Source organism: Vigna radiata, chromosome 5 (genome assembly GCF_000741045.1).
Source record: "Vigna radiata var. radiata cultivar VC1973A chromosome 5, Vradiata_ver6, whole genome shotgun sequence".
Classification (NCBI taxonomy): Eukaryota; Viridiplantae; Streptophyta; class Magnoliopsida; order Fabales; family Fabaceae; genus Vigna; species Vigna radiata.
Window position 1 is genome coordinate 2,861,753 of NC_028355.1, and position 6,154 is coordinate 2,867,906.

The 6,154-nt window shown below is 22.9% G+C and overlaps 1 long non-coding RNA gene across 1 annotated transcript; it reads left to right on the forward strand.

Annotated features, from left to right (window-relative positions):
* The first annotated feature begins 4,600 nt into the window (after window positions 1–4,600).
* LOC111241648 lies at window positions 4,601–5,845 on the forward strand. Its single transcript, XR_002667697.1, has 2 exons — window positions 4,601–4,855; window positions 5,434–5,845. It is a non-coding gene; the product is annotated as an uncharacterized LOC111241648 (long non-coding RNA).
* The last annotated feature ends 309 nt before the right edge of the window (window positions 5,846–6,154 follow it).

The following is a 6,154-nucleotide window of genomic DNA, read 5'->3' on the forward strand; positions in this document are numbered from 1 at the left end:
CTCTCAAATATATAACTTATAATGTAGAAACCTACTTCAAAAATACACCTTACAAGATATTAAAAAAACTACTCATAGAGGTTTCCAACCACTTAAAATTAATCAATAAGTTAGATGTGCATTGAAAAAAATAGAGAATCAATTATATATTAAATAATCTTTTTAATTGTACATGTATATTTGGAAATCAATTATAAAATAATCAATACTTACTAAAGATAATTGATTACTTAACTAATGTCAATGGATTTTAAGTGATAATCAATTAATTAATATGTTCTAATTCATTAAAACCATTTTAAAATATTTTAGAAAAACATAAGTAAATATCAAGTGAGTAAGCTTCTTATTTAAAGATAAATACATGATTTATACTCATTCAATCACAAAAGCTATAAACTATCAATACATTGTCATATTCAAGATCCTTAATAAGCATTTAATCAACAAAGATTTTACATTAGGTAAAATGATAGTCCTACAAGTTTTTCAATTTAATAGTGTAATAATCTAAGATTACAAATTTAATTTTTAATGAGATGATTCTTAGAAGTTAGAGACAGAAAATAAGTTAATCAATTCACAATGGAATCATAAACTTTGGCTTAATATATTCTTATATAGACTTTGGCTTACTATATTCTTATGTAGAGAAAAAGTAGAACTTTAACATTCAACTACAATTTTTTTATCTAATAATAAATATTTAATCAACAAAGATGGAATTAAAAAATAATAATGAAAAAACAAAGCTGCTAGCAAAGTGTGGCTGCAAATAATAGACTATTGGTTGACAAGTTGGAGAGTGGTATGGTACACTTAGTGGATTAATGACAATTTGGTTTTGTCGGTAAAGGAAGTGAGACTTTAGGAAAAAGAAAGAGAAAAGTAAAAAAAAAAAAAATTGTTATTTTTATATTTATGGATATTCTTTTTATTTTAACTTGATAACAAAAGTATATTTCATTATATTTACAACTTTATTACCATTTCTTTTATTATTACCAGTAGATTGAAATTATAGTAATAAGTTGTTATAAAATTATGTTACTTATTAACCATTTATACATTAACAAAACATATATACTTTTCTTTACCTATAAAATAATATATATTTTTAAATACTTTTGTATAGTGTAAAAGTAAATAACGATGTAATTAACTATTTGGAAAAAATTAAAAATAAAGAGTTAATATTTATTGAAAACTAAAAATATTATAATTTTATTTATTTTTAAAACTAAAATGCAATTATTGGAGACAGATAATATAAGATCTCGAAAACCATTCAAACCTTGTACCAAGACATTTGAAATTGAAAAAAAAAAAAAGTTGTGGTTGAAGCAAACCTCTTTCGGCATAGCTGTACACTATTGCCAAAGGAAGCTTCGTCTTCCTTCTATATTTTCCTCAAACCTTCAAGCTCTACTCAAATATATTTTTTAAAAATGATAAAAATATTTGTTTATTATCAAACAAATATAAGAGATAACAAAGTCAAATTAATAACTAACAACAAATAAATATGACTACAATTATTTTCGACGTTAAATCTAAGCATAATAATAAAAGAACTTAAAACTATAACTTTTAACCGTAATATATAGACTTAATATAGATATATATTAGAGAAAGAATATCGAAGACTTAAAGAAAACTTTCTAAATGTTAAATTAGTTGAAGTGTTAAGAAATAATGAAGATTATTAGGGTAAAATAATGTTACAAAAGAAAAAAAAATAAAGATCAAAGAAAAAATATATAAGAGAGTCAAACATTTTCATTTGAAAACAAAAACAATAAATAGAAACACTAAAATTGAATAGAAATAATTAAATGTGAGACCTAAAAACTATTTGATTCACTTAAATTGATAATACACTATTTGAACATAACTAAAAAAAAATGTGTAGTGAAAGAAAAAAAAAGTTCTAAAACTAAATACTAATAAATATTTATTTATATAGCTAAATTTATTATAAAAAAATATTTTAAAGTATAATAATTATATATATATATATATATATATATATTTCAAGGATATAAATTATATTTTAGATTTATGAGAAAACAATATAATTTTGAAATGATATTTTTAAAACATTGAAGTGCAATTTAAAACTAAATTTGTTGCAATTGATAATGTGAAAAAGATATAAAAAAACACCTAAAATTTCTGTCATTGACCAAAAGTTCAACAAAATAAACGTCTATTAAGAAATGACTTAAAAACATTTTGGTTTGAGATAATTATTATTCTAAATTATATATTCAGTGAGAATGACCAGCAGAAGTCTATTATAGCAACTATTTTCTCCCACAAAGCGACAAATTAACATTCAAATTTTGATTAAAAAAGGTTCTTTTATTTAATACATATTTAGATACTTCCTCCATGCACACATTAAAGAAAAAAATAATAATAAATTGTTTACATAAATTAAAAATAGAGATAAACGGTATAGAATAGAAAACATGTGGTTTAATTCTGAAAATATTTACAAATAATTTTTTAAGAATAGAAATTAAATAGTTATACAATTAAAAATGAGAGTATATTATTTAATTTAATAAATAATAAAATAATGTAGTTAAAAAAATAGAAAAAAGAAAAAGAGATATGAAAGAAGTGTTGAGACGAGATCTGACAATTAGTCTGGTTCCTGGGACCATAGTCTTTAGGTTAGAATTGACCTAATTTTGATAGGTTGAAAGGGATGACTATTCCTTCTTTTACTTTTGTGTGGTTATCAAAACTATAACAACAGCCACCAATATGGAAGATGCTAACATCAACACATAAGTCAATTAAAATTAATTAAGCTTCTTCTTTTAATTAACCTCATTTTCTGCATCATATTTCAATTGCTTTTTAATTTTCTTTTCTAATTCAAATATTCTCTCACATTATTATTAAACAGTGTAAACACAGATATACATGTGTCCCTATTTTTAAAATATTTATAAGTTATTTAAATTTTAAAAATAATAATTATAAGACTAAAATTCAAAAAATGAAAAGTGTATATATAGTTAAATAAAGATAAAATAAATTTTAGTTATTGAGATAAAAAATATTATAAGTATTATTATATAAATAATATTATGAGTAAATAGTTACTACAATGATAAAATTGAAAAATATTTTTTTATTATAAATAATTATTTAAATTTTTAAAAATAGTATTTAAAGGAGTAAAATAGAAAAACAAAATATAACAAAAGATATATCTTGTTATATATGATTATAAATATTAGTAGTTTTTTTTTTTTTTTAAGTTTATAGTGTTTGTGGAAACATGAATTTATGGTTCTTAAAACTTTTCCATACTCATGTATTTATTTATTTTTATTCTTAATTTAACTAAAATCTTCCATCTATAACATTAATAAAGCATATAATTTTTACACATTTTTTTACCAATTTTATTTTTTTAGGTGACATTTTTTCAAGCTTGTAAATATAAATGTAAACATCAATTATTTTTACAATAAAAGATAATTTATTATTTATTTTATAAGTATTTTTTATTATAAATAATTATTTCTGTTTAATAAAATAGTTAAATTTAAAAAAAATGACAAAAAAAAACACGACTAATTTAATAAATGTTATTAAAAAATAAAATTGATAAGGTAATTTTAATTTAAAAAATAGTTACTTACTAAAAAGTAAAGTAAAGTTGAAAAACATAATCTGACACCAAAAAATAATCTTCGTGTAAGTTTACATTTATTTTTTACTTATTTTGTCTCTATGTTTTTTCTTGTTTGTTTGTTCTTTTTAGATTTTTATAGAATATTGAGAATATTTGGTTGTGACTTGTAATATTATTTAAAGTAAAATAAAAAATATTTATGTACACCTAATAAATTAATTAGACATATGAAAAAAATATAATTTTAGAAAAGTTAAATATAAATATTTTTGTAAAGATAATTAAGAAATTGTCTTATTTTGGTACAGTTAATTTTTTTAGGAAATATGTGGAGAAACTATCATTTCAGCAACCTAATCAATATCAGATGTTAAAATGAATGTATTAAACTAAAACCGATTATGTCATACTTAAAATTTAGGATATGTACAAGGTTACCCCATTACTGTATACTCGTAAATAATTCTGTAACAGTAGTATAAATAAGTGATAATATTAATATATGCATTATTTATTAATTACATAATTATTATTTTATTTACTGTCAAATTGACTTGAACTAATGTGATTGCAAATATTCTCTCACTCTCTGTTCTTGGTCTATATATATAATAAAAAGGCAAAACTATCTAAAACAGGTTTTTCTAAAGATAAATAAAAACACTTATAGTTAAAGAAATTGCAATATGTTTCATTAAATAAAAATAGAATTGAATTAAAAATGAGAAAAAAATTCTAAAAAATTATAATGTCCTTGATATAGTTAATACTAAAGTGATGTAAAACTATTTTTAGAAACATATAGGAAATTTTTAATGTAAATAAAAATATTTTTATAAAGTAATTTCCGGAAAAAATTACTTATTTTTCCCATTTTCTTTTTGTTGAAAAATTACTTTATTTTTAAGTTTAAACAAAATTAAATTAAGGAAAACGTGATTCGAGTCTCTCAGCGCGAGAATCGAAGCACAAGCACGCAGATGCAGATGAAGGCCATTTCGGTAAATTGGCAGAGAAGATGAACCACCCTTGAAGATGGCTCTGCCTCCACCACAAATCCAAGATCAGTCACGCATTCTCAACACCAACAACACGCTCATTCTCATTCACGATTGAATTTGGCTTCCATCTTCTGTTTGGTTTTTCAGCTGTTCAGCGACACACTATCTCAATACCCAATCGGCACGGTGAAATACGGTACATTGTAATCTTGTATGTCATGCTTTTCGATCTTCGAAGGTCTGCTTCTTCTGCATTCTAACCAATCCTTCTTCATCTTCTTCTAAACGTTATTATAGTAAAAGTATTTACAAAAAAATATATTATAATTAACAGATGTAGTATATTTTTTTTATAAATAGAATTAAAATTTATAATAAATGAATATTTTAACATGTGAAGTATGTTATGGTTAACATCTGTGATAAAGAATATATTTATTATTTGAAATTTATAATAAATAAATTTTCTCCCATTTATAATAAATTATTTGAATTATGTTGTAAAATTATTTTTAACTATAGAACAATTTAAAAATTACAGAGATTCAATTTAGGGATTAACATGAGTTTGAGAAATATATTTTGTCTAATTACAAGTGTACAGGCAAGTGAGATAACATAAAAATTATAAAAAAAATGTTTAATTGAGAGAACTTGCAATCCTTTGAGTTGTTGGATAAGCATATTATTAGTATTAATTATTATTATTATCAGTATTATTTAATTCCTCTAATGCCTGATTATTCCCATTGATTATTTATATTTTCTTTTTAGGTGCCATGCCAATCTCATTTTGAAACTTGCAGTTACATTGGAAAATGCCAATATTAGTTCTATCCATTTTATCTTTTCTGGAAATGGTTAAGTATGCGTTTGTGTTACCGGTCATGTTACAGTAAATGGTTGTTAAATTGTATTAGAATTTCAGTATTTTACCATCAAATGATCTGCTAAATCTGAGAAATGGAGAAAATGGCCTGGACCTTCATTTTTTGGAGGAGGGATATAGATTATTGGGGTTCTTCTGTTGTCAAATGGATAATGATGGTGCAAGACGATTACCTGTGTGAAAAACATGTGATTTAAATTCTTTCTTTTTTTATTATCATTTTGGTCGTATGTATTAGTTAATGTGTTTCTAAACACTAATACTTTCTCAATGTTACAAATACTGATACTTTTTAAACACCAACGGCATATGTCACTGTACTGACGAATATGATAGTATGATCATTCAAACGGCATTGAATTTATATTGGTCGTCCTCAAACGGCTTTGAATTTATATTGGTCGTCCTCTAATGCGATTCCTCTGGCAGCAGAGGCTATTTTTGTTTGTCATAACTTCTGTTAAAATAAGATATGTAGTTCTGGTCGTTAGGATATTAGGATCATTGTTATTGTTTTAGGAGTTTCATCAGGCTAGAAGATAGGTATATGTACCATCCTCAGGAACTCAATTTCCTGATATTTGCAATACGGTAATTGATATTAGA